The 18837-nt window shown below is 44.0% G+C and overlaps 1 protein-coding gene and 1 long non-coding RNA gene across 6 annotated transcripts in view; one reads left to right on the plus strand and one right to left on the minus strand.

The window, feature by feature from the left end:
• The window catches only part of NCK2 (NCK adaptor protein 2), a 231045-nt gene extending 222520 nt beyond the window's left edge, over nucleotides 1-8525 (minus strand). For 4 of the 5 annotated variants that reach the window (XM_069636904.1, XM_069636903.1, XM_069636905.1 and 1 more), the window contains exon 1: nucleotides 8389-8525. The gene's annotated coding sequence lies outside the window, so the exon portion shown is untranslated. The remainder of the gene's footprint in view (nucleotides 1-8388) is intronic. The other variant, XM_069636909.1, reaches the window with a different exon arrangement.
• A 106-nt stretch (nucleotides 8526-8631) lies between these two features.
• LOC138526313 (uncharacterized) lies at nucleotides 8632-18144 on the plus strand. Its single transcript, XR_011283551.1, has 2 exons — nucleotides 8632-16060; nucleotides 17307-18144. It is a non-coding gene; the product is annotated as an uncharacterized lncRNA (long non-coding RNA).
• The last annotated feature ends 693 nt before the right edge of the window (nucleotides 18145-18837 follow it).

The following is an 18837-nucleotide window of genomic DNA, read 5'->3' on the forward strand; positions in this document are numbered from 1 at the left end:
TGGAGTGAAGAAAGTATGCTACAGAAGGCAGTGCTGTGGGACTGTGCACAGTGATGTGTACCTGGGAATTGATTATTTCCGGGAATTGGATTGAGCAGCACAGACAGAGGCTCCACTGTGTGTCATAGTGGGCAGACGAGAGCGGCCTACATAAGCAGCAAGGGGCTCTCGCCCTCCTAATTGACTAAGATCTGAGCTGGATGAGAGGTCAAATACACACATATTGAAGACGACTGATTCCCAAGTGGGAAACAGGACAGGGGGCTGCCCATGGGGTCGCGTTAAGATATACTGCGCTTTTGGTACTGTGGAGCTACGCGAGACTGATAGAGGCGTGCAGAGGGTCGGAACCATTGTCCGTTTGCACCTACGCCTGGGCTTTGCAGTGAGAAGTTAAGATTCGGTTGCTCGTCCATTCTACCATATATAGAATCTTGGCTGGGGTGCTCTGTGCTTCTACTCTGCCATATACAGGGGAGGAGTACCGATACCCCCCCTCCAGTATTTACAAAAGCACAGGCTGTCCAATCAAGATTCTATCAAAAAAGATATACTTTAATCAGACACGCCATGTACAATAGTAACTAACTAGAAAGCACTGTAAAAACCCACCCCTGTAGATGAAACACAGAATATGCACAGATAAAATAGATGCAGCACTCTGGGTGATGAGAAAAGGGGAGAAAGGCATTCAAAAGACCACAAAGAATATTTTGCAGCTTAACCCCTATTAAAATTGCATTCTTTACTTAAGACCCCATTAAACTAATTTGTTCATTCTGAATGACATTTTCGCAATAGTAACTGTGGCTCTCTTGTGAGGTCACTCAATGCAAATGATCCATCAGGATTGGAACACATTTCCCTAGTAGCTCAACAAGGCCTAGGAAAATTCCATTGTTTGGAGTAAGTAACTTGCATGAAGAGCCACGAAATGCCGAATTATTTTTGGACAGAAAGACAACAACTGACATAGTTCTTTCAAGCACAGACCGCCAGCTATTGGTCTCTGCCTGCATTTGATCTTGCATGAGAGAATCAATACCAACATGTCCTGTGAGGCACCTTTCAGCATCCACCCACTTGCCATAGGATTTGGCATGTTTAGGAGACCCTTTGTGCATTTTCAAATAGTTACTAATATGCTTCCAGTTATTAATGTCATCACTACCAAGTTTTGCTTCTGGCATAGGATCAAAAAGTCTACAGCAAAAAACAGTAGACTATCAGTCAAAATAGAATATTGCAGCCATGGCCTGGAGACCGTTTCTTTGTTAGGTAATACCATGAGCCCATATGAAGAAGAAAAGTGCCTATTGCTGTCATCCTATGGGTATGAGTAACTAGGAGGTGGCATAGCCTGTGGCTCTCCCATTACAATTTGATCATGCACACGTCCAGGCATTGATTTAGGCCATTGATTTAGGCCATAAAGAAATGTGTTCAAACCAACACGTTTTAGTGCCCTGTTCCTATTGGTCATCATTGCCCTCTAGTGCTTGGGTTCTTGGTGCCTCATCTCTTGAAACGTGTGGCTTGACTACAGGCAGTACGATTTTCTCTGGAATGCCCGTTGCCTGGCCTTGGGTAGGGCGCTTATCTACTTCTTTTGAAGAATGAAGACAGTACTTTGGCATTTTTTATACCTTGCGCCACTTTTTTGTTTTTTTCTCTGTCGGTTCTGTGCTTCAGAAGGTCTTTTGGTTTTGACATTGCCAGTACGTTCAAACGCCTGAAGTAAAAGAAATAGCCAGAAAGTATGGCCCAATTATAACATGTTGCAATATTCTTGCTAGGCATAATCCAAACTCCCCAAAAACGTTTTTTTAAAGTCTTCTGTTTAAATGATGCATTGATTGCGAGGCAAAGTACCAGTAAGGAGGCTCATTCTAAAGGTGCTGAGTTGAAAGCGGGGCAAATTTGGAGAGGCTACATCATGGCCATACCTATTTGAACAAAACTTTTCTAGCATTTGGACGAATACAATGTATGCCAATTCCTACCACAGGCTGACAGGTTTCAGTTCACCATCTCACATTGCAAGTCTCAATCCCTCTCTCAACTCAATATGCTGTTACCCAACTACAACAAAACAAGGCTCTGAATTGGCAGATGGGGCAAAGGGGTAGTCTGGAAACTCCACTCATTACCATAAACTGCACTTTAAGGTTTGTGAGGGGCAATAACATTTGGTTTAGAAAAAGGGCTGCTTGAATTGGGACCATATGGCACATTGTTTACAGGGTTTCCTTTCAATTACATCTCACCAATGACCTAAAACAGGTAAAATCAGGTCAGATTGTTGAACAGTTTTTGGAGTGCCATTTGTCATTTGAAAGTCTCTTTTAATGTGATGGCGCTTTCAGATAATTCTATTTGTGCAGAAGGAAAGGGCAGAAGCTCTCGATCACAGCCTACAACTCATTTCACATAGCCATACAGTGGAAACATCCTATTTACTTACAGTACAGATGCCAGCCTCCAGGTCAAATAGGCAGGCAGCATCTGACCAGTAACTCAATCGATCTAATACAATATTCCTTAACTGAACAGTCTTTTGTTTTAACCATTAAGAAAGCAAAAACTGAAATGGAACAATACAGAGGTGAGGATCCAGAACACCACAGCACCACCAGCGAGCTTCGTTACGAGGCCATAGTGAAGCAAGGGGCACGAAGGGAAATAAAAAGCAGGGTGTGGCCTGAGGGTAAGAACATCCCTAGGACCAACTTCCCACATAGGCTGCAGGTCACCACAGCCTGGACTACTGGCACATCTATGAGCATTCACTTTTCAGTACCCGGAGAATGCTCTGTGCCAAAGGAAAGTACTAGTCAGCAAACAACTCTTCTGACGAAACATCAAAAGGAGGCATTCAACTGATGTGAACATGGAGGGCTGGACTCCACTTCACAGAATCCTCCTGCAGCCCTGGAGCTTAGCCAGTTTGCACATTTTGATGTGCATTTCACAGCAAATGTGATAAAGCAGTCTCTACCGAGTCTGGTCACAGTGCTCTCTCCCAGTTAATTTCAACTCCTTCTCCTCCTCCTGCGAGTCACATCTACCACTACCCCCAGCTTGCCTCCATCTCACTCTTGCCCTTTAACTGCCCATTGCCGCCATTTCCCACGTGCAATCTCTACCCCCCATTTTGCTTCTCGTATAGGGCCTATATTTTACTCTCTTTCGTTCCACCTTTCTTAATCTCACTTTCCTCACCTTTTCCTTGAATATCTCGTTTTCTATCCCACTTTAGTCTCTTTCACTCTGTCTCCATGGCCGTCCTTATTTGAGCCTTACACCCGCTGGGCATAATCTCCTACAGTGAAAGACACCTTACATTTGGTCACTTATTAAATGGCAGAAACCCTTTTAAATACAAGTGGAACCCATTCATTATAAGTGTAGAACCTTTCAAAGTAATTCAACCCACAGGACAGGCTCTCAAGTAGTCCAATTTCTGGACTGAAATAATAAACCTCATATCAGATTGCATTCTGGTACTTGTAGGCCTGTTTATATAACCTTTACATGAATGCAAAATGAAACGCATGAAGATGGCAGCACCCTGTAAACGTGGATTAGAGAGTGCATCTTCTTCCCATTTTATAGAAACAAGAGTGTGAAAAAAAGCATGTGACAAAAAGTAGGCATTGGTCCCACTGCATTACTAGTGGTCACATATTCACACTTCAGAGTTATTTTGTATGCAGATTACTGTTGTTCAGCAGAAAACATTTACATCTGTCCATACCAGGGGCTCACCCCATAGGGCCAGTTACACATGCATGTAAACCTCCAGAGATCTTTGCACTGCCTGCGTTTTTCGAATTCTGGACATAACCTTTTGAAAGGAGTACCATTTTGCTGTTCTAAACAATAAAATAAAGATATACCATCAAAGCTCAAACTCGGATCTTGAACGCGGGACTGAGCAAAAGCAAACAAGCCGTCTCATCAAATATAAAATCCCCTTGGTTTATGGGGAACTTTATCATAGGCCCATGTGTGCACAGCGCAGGTCCACCCTGTCGAGAAATACTAGCTGCACCACTACAGCCAACTCAGTACAAGAAAGGACTCCCGCCAGGACGAAGAACAATTTCCATGGGGATAAAACTTCAATGGAACCAAGTGTAATTAATTCCATATGTTCCTGTCCCGAATCCTAACTCTAAACAAATGGAGCGCTCCGAACTGCAGAAAACAGCACCAAGTTTCCAATCTGTCCAATTAAAACCAACAAAGAAGAACGGTTGCGGCTGTAAGTGCCCAGAACAGCAGCAACTTCCAATATACGCTTTCAACTCTGAGAAATGTTTCTGCCATTTAGACTTTTTTGGGGACAGAACAGAGTGAAGCTACCTTCTGCCATTTACCCTTTAAGACGCGGGGCACATTCTAAAGGGGAACCACGACACAGCAAAGCGATTGCAATGCACGCACTCGATCCAACCGAGGCAGACGTCTACACGTTGGAAAAAACTCTGGCCTAGGAAAGTGTACAACAAAATATTCCCATTTACCCGTTCTTGTTATGCTACTGGGCATTTATATAGCGCTCTACATATCATTTGTATGCCTCAAAGCGCTGGTAGGTGGACCGCCCTCGGGAACCGTAGTTCTGGTCAGTAGAGAGAGATAGTGTTGTAGGGTGTGTGGGTGCACCAGATGTGTGTGCAGCTGATATAATTGCCGGATGGTAGCTGCATCCTAGCGTTAGGTGTGGCACTGAAGAGATCAGTTGGATGTGTGCAGTCTGGTGGGTGGACACCCAGACTGGGCTCTGGCTGCGTTAGGCATGTGAGCGACTAGACCAGAATGTGCTCGGCTAGCTGCGTTTTATTAGGGTGATGAGGTGTTCATGGGGTCGTATTCTTATGTGAACAGTTAGGCTGAATTAATCAGGGGTATAGCTGTGTTCTAGTTGAATTATGGTGTATAGTAGAGAGCGAGCGTAGTGATGTGATGGTTATCTTTAAAGCGCCCGAGACCAGGCACATGAACAGGATGGCAGGGAACAGAGCCACACATAGATACAGGGGGCTGGGCTTACAGCGACAGGAGGGGGGATACGGATATATAGCAACAGCATGGGGAACAGGGAAGCAGAATACACAGTGATACACCTGTGGGGCATGTTAACATTTGCATTTCTATCCAGATGTGATTCAGGCTAAAGTTCACAGCTCCACCCAAGTGTGGGTCATGCCAACATTGGCATTTCTGTCTAGAAGGGACTCAGGCTAACGTTCACAATCCTGTCAGGGCCTGGCGCAGGCCAATGTTCACAAGTCTACTAAGTGGGGCATTGCTAACATTCACCATCCTATCACGAAGTGATGCATGTTACTGTTGACAAGTTTAACTAGGTGAGGCATTGCTAGCATTCACAATCTAGTAGCGGTGTGGGGCAGGCTAATGTTCAGAATTCTAATTAAGTGCGGCGTTGTTAACATTCATAATCCTGTAAGGGTCTGGCGCAGGCTAATGTTCGCAACTCCACCAAAGTGTGCCATTGCTAACAATCACAATCCTATCTAGATGCGACACAGGCTAATGTTTGTGATTCTAACCAAGTGCGGCATTGCTAACAATCACAATCCTGTCTGGGTCTGGCATAGGCTAATGTTCACAATTCTAAGTGTGTCATTGCTAACAATCACAATCGTATCTAGATGCGATGCAGGCTACTGTTTACAAATCTAACTAAGTGTGCTAACATTCATAATCCTGTCTAGGGGTGACCCGGGCTAATATTCACAGTTCTAACTAGGTGTGGCATTGCTAACAATCACAATCCTATCTGGATGCGACGCAGGCCAATGGTCAGGGTTCCGTTTAGTATTTATTTAGTATTTAGTATTTTATTTATTTCTATAGCGCACCAGGCCCAGGGGCAACCGGGCGCTTAACTTAGTTACAACAAGATGAAAGCATGACAAGGCAATGTGACAGAGTAATACAAGATTATTACAGGAAGATTTACAAAATTTACAAAATAGTGGGATACATGCTACCATTCACCATGCTTCCATTCTGGTGCACCAATCACAATTCTGTCTAAGTGTGGGATATGTTGACAATTGTATTTCTATCTAGATGCAACAGGCTAATGTTCACAATTTCGTGCTACCGTTCACAATTCTATCTACGAGTGGCACATGTTGACATTTACAATTCCATCTAAGTGTGGGGCATGCTACCATTCACAGTTGCACGAAAGTGGGGGGCATGCTGACAGTTGCATTTCTATCTAGATACGACTCGGGCTATTGTTCATGATATCTCTAGGTGTGGCACATGCTAATATTTACAGTTTTACCTAAGTGTGGGACATGCTAGTATTCAGGCTAATGTTAACAATTCTAACCAAGTGTGGCATTGCTAACATTCACAATCCTATCTATGGGTGACGCAAGCTAATATTCACAGTTCTAATTAGGTGTGGCATTGGTAACCATTTGAGCCTTAGAACATTATTCTGTTCAAATAATTTCCTGTTTTTCACCTAATACAATAAAATATACAGTGTGACACAGGGGTTGTTTTACAACACCCTCGACTGGGTGCAGATTTGGGAATTGAATCTTTTAAACTTTTCCAATTTTATTTCATTTTCAATGTGTGTATATTCTTTGTTCTGTATGCAGATTCATGTTTCTGTCGTAATGTACTAAGATTAATTTTGTTCATTGCAGTGTTTGTGTATTTTGTTTTTTGCAAGATGATATTGTGAAGTTAAACATTCTTCATTAATGTGAATTAAACAGCACATATTACAAATGTTCCCTCTCTAACACCTTCAATTATCTTTCGACATTCTGAAACAATTAATTTGGATGATTGAAGTTACATAAGCGTCACCCTTGAAGTAACAATCGGGTGTTTTTTGGATCTAATTTTTCGTCTTCATGGGTAGGATACATTTATATTTATATATTTTGGCATTGATAACAATCACAGTCCTATTTAGATGCGACGCATGCTAATGTTCACAATTTCATCTCTAAGCGTGGCACATGCTATCATTCACAATTCTATCTAAGTGTTGGGCATGCTACCAGTCACAGTTGCATGAAAGTGTTGGGCATGCCGATAGTTGCATTTCTATCTAGATGTGACTCAGGCTTGTTCATGATTTCATCTCTAAGTGCGTCACATGCAAATATTTACAGTTCTACCCAAGTGTGGGACATGCTAGTATTCAGGCTAACGTTAACAATTCTAACCAAGTGTGGCATTGCTAACATTCACAATCCTGTCTGGCATAGGCTAATGTTCACAGTTCTAACCAAGTGTGGCATTGCTAACAATCACAATCCTATCTAGATGCGACGCAGGCTAATAGTCATGGTTCGGTTTAAGTGGGGTACATGCTACCACACTCACCATGCTACCATTCTTGTCCAGAACGCACTATGAACTATGCAAACTACTGTTTGAGCACCAGCCGAACGCTATGTACACAGTTTAAACGAACATTTTCTAAAATGTGAACAGAAGCATTGGGATGTACCTACCTTCTTTCTGAGTAGTTCTGCACACAAGCAAGCCAGGGAGGCAATGCAGTGTTCTTTCTTTGCCCACGGGTCTGGGTAGAAAGCAATTGCTAAATATTTTATTCAAATCAAATATCCGGGTAGAGAGCAATTGGAGTGTCAGGGCGGGAAGCCGGGAACGCTCAAAGACAGCGGTCTTTTTTCCTCCATAGTGTGTTGTTCCTGCTTGATTACAAAGGCGGGCGGCCACCAGGAAAGGCACCGTTTTATGCCCCCACCCTAAGTGGCGCGTAAGTTCAGAGAGCCTCTGACTTCTGTAACATTACGCAAGTACTATTCGACTGCCAGTCAGCAGCTGCCGCTCCTATGCTGCAGCTACTCTCACCACGGCAATCGCACCCCACAGCCAGAAATGTTGCCCTCAAGGGACCAGGGCAATTGCACACCCTGGGGCAATTGTGCCCCGGGCAGCGCCCACTTCGCCAGGGTCAAGAAACAGGCCTGATTTTTATATATGTAGTCACTTACACCAGAGCATGGTCTGTGTAGTAGCTGCACAGCAGTTACTGCGTCTGCGAGCATTCCAGAGTCTGAACCTTACCGTAAATGAGCTTCGGAACAGCCACTGCGTCTACAATAGCAACAACAAAAGGCTGCCCTGGGTAATTTAAAAACCAGATGTTTAGAAAGTCACGTACTGGCAATGTTTAATTCAACATGCGATAAGTACAATACAACGAATTACAGCTTCACCGTGCATTTCCAGAGGTTGCAAAAGGGATCCTCTTAACAATATAACAAAGGCGTGAGAACGTCTAAGTGAATGGAAGCTAAAAGAAATGCATATAAAATTCACAACAAGAGCTGGATCGCATGCACTCACTTGATGCTGCCTGGAATCAGGACATGACGTTCAGTGTTGATCAGTGACGTTCAGTGTTCTCGAATTGTAGCTAGACGCTACCCATACAAACGTCATTCGTAAAGGGTAGCGTCTAGTTCCTATTAGAGAACCGGACCCTAGCGGCGCACCGCCTACGTCATCACGTGCTCTGCATCACGTGCTCTGCAACGTTCACTTCGTCATCTTTTTTTTTTTTTTTTTTTTTTTTGCAAGAGCGGGTACGCAAGGTACCTAGGCATTGCAGCACAAGCGGAGCGCAGAGGCAAGGCAGGCGTTGCAGCCAGGACTCAGCGGCAGAGATTCCAACGTTACAAAGCCCATTTCATGCTTGAGTTTGGTTTATGCCAAGTCTTAAAGTTATCTCATCTTGATTGTTACTTTAATGCAGAGTGGGGGAAAGGGGTATTTCTATGTATTTTCTGGGGTTTGTAATTTGCTTCAGGGGTGAGGCAATATTGGGGAAGGGGCAGTGGCAGATTTAAGGCAAAGGGCCCCGTGGGCAAAAATTACAGAGGGCCCCAAAGTGGGCGGGTCCTGGAGGCAGGTCCCCAAAGTGGGCGGAGTTGTGCAACCCCAAAGTGGGCGGAGTTGTGCAAAGATGAACTTTAGGGACACATGTTTCATTTTATTTAAGTTGTGATTTTTACGGCCCGAGCGCAGACATCCAGCCGTGAACTAATATTACAACAAGCAGAATTCAGGTCTGCTTTAATCTGCATTATTTCTTAACTATAATACATTAAACACTTGCTAGAGCAGAGGAGCGTGCATTTCTGGAGAGGGGATACAGCGAGAAGTAAACTGCCCAGTCAGAGCACACTGGACTGGGCTGCAGTGGACAACTGGGAAGTGATTAACACAGAGCAATAGTGGGCATTGTGCACCGCGCAGCAGGCGTTTAAAGCCTATTAATAGATTCATTACCTTGATTACAGTGCGCTGTGACCATCTGCTGAATTTCGGGTCTGACTGCAAAGAGTGTCTCAGAGAGAGACTGGGAAGGGGTGGGGCAGGGCACAGGGGCACGCTCGCCATTTGTCTGTCTGCCGACCGTTAAGTCCACCACTGGGAAGGGGTATTTCTGTGTATTTTGGGGGTTTGTAATGTGCATCAGGGGTGAGGCAATATTGGGGAAGGGGTATTTCTGTGTTTTTTGAGGGGGTTGTAAGGTGCAACAGAGGTGAGATTTACAAAATTGCAGGTGGATCGTTCTTTTTTGAGTTTTTTCATGCAGATGGAAGATTTTCCTGGGGGAAATGTGTTTTATGGAGTAGGGCAACACGTTCCTCCCTTCCCAATGGTATCTCCAGTGAACAGTACAGCGAATAGTTAGTTATCCTACCCACTGGAGAGGGGAGGGGCGGTTGGAGGCTTGATGTGCAGCAGATGGGGATGTGTGTTTTATGCAGACAGACCCATCTAGGTACGAATGTCCAGCATAACTTCAGTTATTTTTTCTCCTGCATGGATGGGGGGGTGGAGGCGATTTGGCATTCCCCGGGGAGGCGGTTGTTCATTTGCCCCTTTGTAATGTGTGGCAGGGAAGGTTAGAGTGGCCTTGTATTGCTTTCATTACCAGTCACACATGTAAAGTCCTGTTGTAAAGCCTCTCTATAGTCATCAGCACCCAGCACTCGTACACAGACCTGCTGTGGAGTCTTAGATTGGTCCAGGTAAGGCTTTATTATACAGTATGTACATATTTCAGTTACTCTTGTAGTATTTACAGTCGCGTATGCACAGGACAGGAACATGGATGGGTATTAACAGTACTAACAGAGGAGTAGACCCACCGGCCATCCTATCATCCCAGCTCAGGCCCCCAACTGACACTCTCAGAACATTCACACACAGATCCACCCAACATTCTCCTGAGCTGCATTCAAGCATCAACATTCTATTAGCAAGCACTCCTGACCAGCGACAAGACCTATAATATAACACGTCCCTATGAGACCTGATAGCATGGTGCGTTTGTTTAAAAGTTTGCCAGTACTTTCTAAAATGCCTTTACGGCATCATGACGTCTTTCATGTATTTCTGTTAAGTAGTCGGGACGTTTTCACGTAGGACGTCTATGTGTGCGTAGGAAGAGAATCATCTTTATCTGCGCAAGACAGCTTTCACTGTTCAAACAACAATGCACTCAGCTAGTTGGAAATTAAGCCCCGTGTCGGTCCCATTTTTACCATAGCTGCATGCTTGCTTCTTTTTATGCACTGCTGCACCGGCTCACGCAGGCTTGGATGCCTCTATGGCTGTTGAGCCCTCCTGCGCTTGGGATGATGTTTTTGCCGCCACTGACTGGGTGATGAGTGTGGCAGCATCCCGGGGCTCTGGATGAAGAGCAGCAGGTGGGGCTGAAGTTCCCATGGCATTTTTTCTGTAACTTTACTGCTTTTACGAGGTGAGGCGTTCTGATTTGAACATGGCAGGGTATGTGTCTAACTTTACCGCTCAGTGCTGCCTGTGATTTGAGCAGTACTGGCCAGAGTCTGTCTGTACCACAAGATGTCTTTCTGGATTTCCACCAGCCCCTCCCCCACCCAGGGCATTTCTTCTGCCGTCTGTCTGTATAGGATAGAGTTCGTTGTCTTACTGACTAGGTGCCTGCTTGTTCATGTATACAGTGAAAATGCAGACTCCTATGTAGTTTTACCAGCAAGATAACAATTGGGTATTTCACCTTAAAAAAGCCACACTGGGGCATGTGATCCAGGATGGCGAGAAAAGAGAAAATACTTTTAGTTTGCCTCACTTAACTGTGCATGGCAAGCCACTGGCCCCCCATGCCCAGTCAGTGCGACAGGGCCACGAAACAGGAAATAAACGCAGCCTGGATGTGCGCTTTCCTGCATTTGTATGGCATGTTCACGCTGTTTTGTTGCTTCCTGCTGGTGCTGCCAGTGTCTTCTTGCCTGGTAAGGGATGCTGCTTCTCGGCTCAGCCCCGACACCAAATTTGGAGGGGGTGCCAGTTTAACGTCAGAAAATGCTTATCGTCAGAAAATGCAATCACTAGCAAAATCTGACAGCACATGTAACGTCAGATTTTGCTACCCGTCAGAAAATACTTCTGATAGCATTTTTGACAGTGTGCTTTTCGTAGCCAACTCTGTTGTACGGGGCAGTGCATCATTTACCCTATGTTAGCAATTTTAACTCTATTATCCGTAGCGATAGCAAAATCTGACGGCACGTAGAAGTCATTTTTTTGCTGCCCTGCAAATCCGTCTGTGAGGAATTTTACTAATTTAACCCTATGGTGGCTTGGTGCCGTCCTTCCCTGGCAACCGGAGCTATGCCTCAGCAATTTGGGAAATTAAACTGGGTTTGTGGATTTGCCCAACCTATCCCTTGGCCAAACGGCGCTTCCTTTTTTATAAGTAACTAGCTGTCCCTGGCCACGCGTTGCTGTGGCTCAGTCTGGTTAAATGGAAAAGAAAGAAAAGAGAAAGTGCACATTTCTAATAGGTTTAATTTCACAGTGCTTGTGAGTATACAATATTTGTTGTTCCATTGTCTCTGCAGATGTGCCGACTGTAGAACACGCAACATATAATTGTCCATGTGAGAAGCAATCCGTGTCTAGATCTTAACCGCACAATTCTAACATTTGGCCTTGAGCTTTGTTGCTGGTAATTGCAAACGCTAGTTAACGTCATTTGGAAGCATGAGTTGTAGTTCTTGATGTTCGGCAGGAAATGCTTTGATTCAGCGGTATATCCAGCAAGCAAAGTTTTTAATGGCTCTGGCGGTTCTCCAAGTTGAGGCAGTTTCATTTTCCCGGCGGCGCAACACATTCCCTTCGTTTCTCCATTAAATTTCAGAGCCTTGCAATAAGTACACACTTAAGTCATGGTCCCAATGAGAACATGCCGACTCAAACTATAATCAGCAGCTGGGTTGTACCGGCATGCAAGGCGATTGTAATCGCGTGATTGCTGAGCACAGGCGTGTTTGACGCTGAGGTGCAATTTCTCATTGACGTCTTTCAGCCACTCTCAGCCTGTCACGTTCATTCTGTTGAGAACAAAGCAGATCTGAAGCTGCTTTTACGTCCAACAGATGGCGCTGTTTTTCAGGAAAAGCATGTTTTTACCTGTCACAGGTGTGACATCTATGTAAAGTAGGTATATAAAACACGTGCCTATTGAATGCAACGTTGTGTCAAAATTTCAAAGCAAACGGTGAAGAACTTTCGGAGATTTAAGATTTTGAACAAACGAACATTCACATTTTTATTTATATAGATTGCAAAAAAGTCATCTAACAAGTTTTGCATATATTTCTTATTATTTTGGTTAAATTCAACCTTAAACACATTAAAAGATACAATATATCAATACACATAATTATGCACCTAATTATATTTTCCATATATAATGTCTCAGCAGAAGTCTGTCAACCTGCTGAGCTACCCCAGTAGCCATCTACTATAGAGGGAGTCTATGCATCCCTTGTTGTACTAAAATCACTGCATTAGTGTTAGGGAGAATTCTCATAAATGTGCTAATTCCCTTCACCTTAGAAACCCCCAGCAACTTTGCTGGATTTTGAGGACTTGATTTTTTACCTGGAAAGGGTGTGAGCCTTCTTTCCCACTCTTTCATGTATTTTGATGTGTGTTTTACATTTGTGTTCTTTGATGTTTTAGATAACTCCATAGGAATCATCTTTTAATGTGTGTTACACAGCACCCTCAGTGCAGTGACACAAATATGTCTTTTAGACTTACCAAAGGTTTAAATACCTTCCCTGGGATAAACTACTGTTTCCCAGAGAATGTAAAGTGAAATTGACTTTACTAGTCTTTCCAAATTCCTAGACCCAGCACACACCATCTTACAATGGAGTGCTGGAGGGGTTACATAGTATTGCCCTGTGTCTAAATACTCATGTACCAGTCAAATGCTACCCTTTCCTATTGAAAAGGCTGGTGGCAGTGATTTTACAACAAACTATCATGATTTTTTTCCGACCGCGAACACCGGTAGCAAAAATCACAGGAGCCGTGTTTTTCCAAGATGGTGCCTTAAGCCCCTTTGTTTAACCAGGTCCCGGTGTTCTTTTTTTCGCCGTTTCGTTTTGGAAAGGCCCTACTAGAGTTTGTCTCTGCACACCAAACCAGGTTTGGTCCCTTTGTTCGTATGCCTTTGGCGGGCTTAAGAACTGAAGACCGCCTCTGGTGTCTGGGGTGGGCAGGAAGTGAGGGAGGTGCCCAAACTCCCTGTGCTTAGTCCCCTAAGAGACCCAAATGCACTCTGACATGATTGGTTGGCTGACTGTCCGGCAAGGACAGCCAACCTGCTGGGTGAGTGACAGCTAGGCTGGAATGAAAGGGAGAGAACAGTTTAAAAGGCAAGTCTCTTGGACTGTAAAGCAGTCAACCACTGGAACAAAAGAACCGAAGAGCTGGAAGAGGACGGCTGCTGCAACTCCTGGACCATTGGTTTACCCGGTGAAGCCCTGCTGCAGGTCCGAATTGCCAAGTTCATCTCGACAGAGAAGCCCCTTCAAGGACGACTTCTTCCTTTGAGTTGGTGGGACCAATCAACTTGTAAGCCACCTGGATACCATTCTCAAGGCTGGTTAGGATTAACCAGGGAGTAGGAAACCAGCTTGTGTGCTTGAATCTACAGCTACTGGAACTGAAGTGACTCTGATCTTGTTTACTTTTTCGACGATCCCGTGCAGTGCAGGGGTCCCCCGGCGTCCTCCATCTTGTCCCCATGACTGAGGCTCAGGAACAGTAATCTTCAGGAACTGGCAGGAATCAACGACAGCTGCATTTGTTTCTTCATTCTAAGGTACTGTGCGAACCCGATTGAGAGAACGCCACTCTCGCGGTGAAAGTTTGTGAAACTTTCCCAACTTGCAGGACCAATCAGCTTGTGACCCACATATGATTCTTTTTCGCCTAACCTGCTTCTGAGAACTTTTGCAAAGACTTTACCGTTTGATACCAGAACTGCTCTTTCCTATCCAGAACACTAGCCCATTAACTTTGGCCTGGCCTATTGATTTGAATTGAACTCTTCTGGTGAACTGAAACTATTTGCACTGTCTAACAAGTATATGTGATGTATTCTACTTACCCTTGTCCCCTTTGCTCACTTATAAGTAACTGAACTGCCATTTGGCTCCCATTTCAGGGGAGCTCAAACTGTCTAAAAATCTTATTTTTGTATTGAAGTGTATTGCTATACAATATTAAATTGCCTCTTCTAGTGAAATGTTTTCTAAATGATTGTGTAATAAATTTAATAAGTGTTTTACCAAGAAACCTTGAGTGTAAGTGCCTACTTGAACCACTGTGATTGAAAGTCCTCTGTGTAATTGCTTGTACTGCTCACATTCAGATAAGCATGGCTGCTCAGCTTGCTACCAAAAACTGTATGGTACAGACTTATACCAAAGGTTGGTTTGGCTAACACCTGTAGGCCTAATTGTGTCTAGCGGCCCCAGAGGGTACTACTGCATGCAGTTCTGCCTTACAATTACCACCTGTACTTTGGGTGCACAGCTGCCATGGAAGTGATTTTAAAGTGGAATTCATGTATATCGTCCTGCTGTGGGTGACGGGCCTTAGCCTGCATGGGGCACCATATGTTGCAGTGAAGCCAAGGGCCCTCGTGTCTGGCATGGCAGTCACAGCGGTGTGCTGCTACGTTAGCGCTGTCACCGATCTGCAGTAAAAGCTACCTGGCTATTACTCGATGTTTCCGAAAGTTAGCTCAGTGAGTTAAGAACTACCGTGTTGGATTCTATGTAAGATGTAGATGACTGATTGGAATGCCAGCAGGCTGGACTTCTCAACTGTTCTAGGCAGGGAATAGAAATGCTCTTTCTCTTGCTCTATTATTTTTTTATCTCTGTGACTGAGCATGAGTCACATTTTCAGGTATGTGCTCAGACTGCTCTGTTCTCTCTGCCAGCTGGGGTGGACTGGCCGATAGGGAACTTTGGAGATATCCAGGTAGGACCCTGCATCCCAGGTCCCTTTTGTGTGCGGGGGAGGATGTGTGCCGATTGGCAAGTGTAGTGCTCAAATATTGGTACAGTCAATCTGGCACGTCTATAATATTTTTTTTATTGTACTTTTTCAATTGCAGGAACACAAATTGGCTCTATCATCCCATCTTGGACAGCAAAGTCCCCAGCAGCAATGGCACCATGAAAAATCCAGACATGTGTGGTAGGATTTGCCGATGGTAAGAGTGCCTTTAAAAAAAAAAAAAAAAACGACTGCATTTTGCTGTGGGTGATGGTGGGGCAATTTTAAAGGTATAGTTGGAAGTCAGTCAGGGATTTCAAGACTATTTTTGAGGCTGTTCCTTTCTCATGTCCAGTTTGGGGCAGTACTGAAAGTTCACGTCTCATGTGGGAGTTGCATTTACAGTGCACTGTGTGCACTCTCCTGGTTTCCCTTCGGTATGTCCTGCTTATTAGCTGATGCCTAACACCCAAGAGCTGATTTTTACCCCTGCTCATCTAATCTTAATTTGAAGTCTCAGGTAGACCCATGTATCCTTGGCTAACTGTTTGTTTTCATGGCAGCAGCATCGCTCCAATCGTTGGTGTGTCAACCTAACCACCTGTTTCCCAGCAACAAAAATCCAGTGAAGCACTTGACCCAGTCACGCAGGCAGGTAAGGATTTCTTTTCCCTATGTACCATTGGTTGAGTAGAAGTGCTGAAGGTGTATATCTGGCATGTGCAATATGGGCCTAGTCCAGAACCACACTTCAAAAAAAAATTAGAGCTAGAACTTCAGGATCTGAACAGGGAGTCTTCTGAGACTTGTATCAATGTGTTTTTTTTTTTTTTTAATCCAACTAGTATTTATGATCCTGTTTGTTTAGCTGAGTTTATTTCCCCCAAGCTGTTCACATGGTTTCTTTTGGCGACTTAAAAAAAAAAATGAAATGTACCCAGCCTTTTTACGTGGTTCGTTTTAAAACTTTGCATGTGGTGTTTGCCATTTTAAATCTTTTGAAGCATTTAAACATTTTCAAAACTTGTAATGCTTTTTAAAAACTAACGTGGCTTAAAGTAGGGGTTTGCAATGTTTTCACAGATTGAGGCTCCTTTTTTAGATGTATCATTGGTACTAAATGAAAATATCTTTTTCACTGTACCGGGGGCGGGGGGTATCGTTTTAGAAAGACTGCTCCGTGACCGCAGAGAGCGGTCTTTCTAAATCGAACTATCATGCTTGTCAAACACCTGCCGCACACGAGTGCGCGCAGGGGCTGACAGGCGCTGTAAGCCCCAGCGGGGTTGTTGCAGTAGGTAGAGGTGAATTTTGGAGAGTGTATGTGGGTAGGGTGTTGGTGTTGGTGGGCAAATTGGGGTTTTGGGGGTAAACCTCTCCCCTATTAACGAGTTAATGAGCAGGTGGGGATGGAGTGGAGGGCAGTATGTGATTTTGTTGTTTTTTTCCCCGCATTTTAAAGCCAATACAAAAACAGCTGAAGAAATTGGTCTTTTTTTGTGTTTGGGCTTCAAAATGCAGAAATATCACATAGAACTGGCTCGTTTACTAGTACCCAAAGATGGTAGGAATCTCAAACAAAAGGCAGAAGGAGAGGTGGAAACAGACGAAAGAAATGCAAAACACAGAAATATGGCCCTTATTTGGACTTTGGGTTCACATGGATCACAGTTGCCGGACAAGTTGAGCTGCAGTGTGTAGTTAGTGGCTTTACATTAGCAAGCCTGAAGCCAACACAATTAAGGCAGCATTTGGAAACAAAACATGCCAATTTAGTAACAAAGACCTGGCTTCTGTTGTAAAATTGTACATTTTATTAAGATGCACCGCACAAGAGCCCGTCTTTGCCACATTATGTGCAGAAATGGTAACTGAACATGATGCTTTGTTGTTTCACACAGAGGACCGGTGGCTCTCCAGAGGGAAAGGTTTTAATTCGCTTTTAGGAACTCGGGAACAAAGTGAGACACTTTCTCCTGGGTTTAGACCAGACGAAAGAAGAGCCTTTGTGATTCACACTGGTTTGTACTGGTAGCTTACTATGGCGATCTCTTTGAAAAGCTACATTTTCTAAGCCTCTCCCTGCAAGGCACACAAGAAACAGCATCATTGACTATGAATGCAAAAATATCCTTTAAGAAGAAGCTGGAGCTTTGGAGGAGGAGGGTTGATGTCTGCATTCCGATGCGTTTCCATTAGTAGCAGATGCTCTTGAGGAGACGGAGTATGATCTTTCATGTGTTGCTGAGCTAATAGGAAACCATCTCAGAACTGGTCTCAAAGTACTTTCCAGAGGACGATTGTAGCATCAATAGTGGTTCGGCTTTTCCTAGCAGACAGGGGCCCACCTCCCAATACACCTCCTTGAGGAACTAATGGAGCTGAGAGCCAATTCAAAAATTGTCTTTGGGTGGATTTTGGCAAAGTACAGAGTTTCCAACTTTATCCAAATGTACTATTACCTTTCAGCACCTAGTACCTTTTGCGAGATTGGATTCTCAGCACCAAAGACTAAATATGTCAAAGCTGGAAGAGAACATGTGGTTGGCTATTGCAAAAATTGAACCCAATAGTGACATTCTGGCTGCTGAAAGACAGGCCATCTCTTCACAATAGTTCTCCGGTATGCCACTGTTCAACTTGCAAGTGACTGCATTGATAGTTATCAAATTGTTGTACTTAAACAATTGTTACATGTCAAACATTACTGTAAGAAATAAATATCCAGCACTGCTTCTAGTCAAGTCCTCTGTAACAAAAAATTCTGAATGCTGTGTTTACAAATATTTGCCCTCTAATCTATCGCAAGCAATGATTTTTGAGAGAATCTGGTGTTTGGCCCCCACACTTCTATTTGGAGTACCATTCCACACCAGTGGACGATAACCATTCGCAACCTATAAACATTTTGGAGTCCATATGTATAGGGGGGCCCAAGCCAGGTACCTTTCTTTTCCTAAGGGGTGCTCGGGGTAAAAAAAATGTGTGTTTAAAAGGCAAAAAACCTAATTGCTATCTTGCTGGCACCACTACATGTTAACATATATTTTGATTGCTAGTTTGGAAGAGCATTTAGACCCTTGATTGCTAGTTTGGAAGAGCATTTAGACCCTCCCCGGTCCCTAGGGGACAGTGCACGTGTGGGCCTGAATTGCAGAAGCTTAATGTACCAAACAAACCTTTGCAATATCCCTGGTTGCTTTTTAAAGTATCCCTGGTTGCTTTTTAAAGTGTTCCATTATCCACGTGCTTGCTATGCCCTTGTGTGCGACGTTGCTATGTGTACTTTACGGTGCATATACAACTCATACACATGACCACACCTTCAGTGGGTACAAGCAAAATCACTCCAGTGCTTTACTGTGAAGGAAAGAGGTGCATGGGCCCATCGATACTCAAGGTTTGACTCAATCGTCTTGTCGCATAGCCCCT

Source organism: Ambystoma mexicanum, chromosome 7p (assembly GCF_040938575.1).
Source record: "Ambystoma mexicanum isolate Mex_15411 chromosome 7p, UKY_AmexF1_1, whole genome shotgun sequence".
Classification (NCBI taxonomy): domain Eukaryota; kingdom Metazoa; phylum Chordata; class Amphibia; order Caudata; family Ambystomatidae; genus Ambystoma; species Ambystoma mexicanum.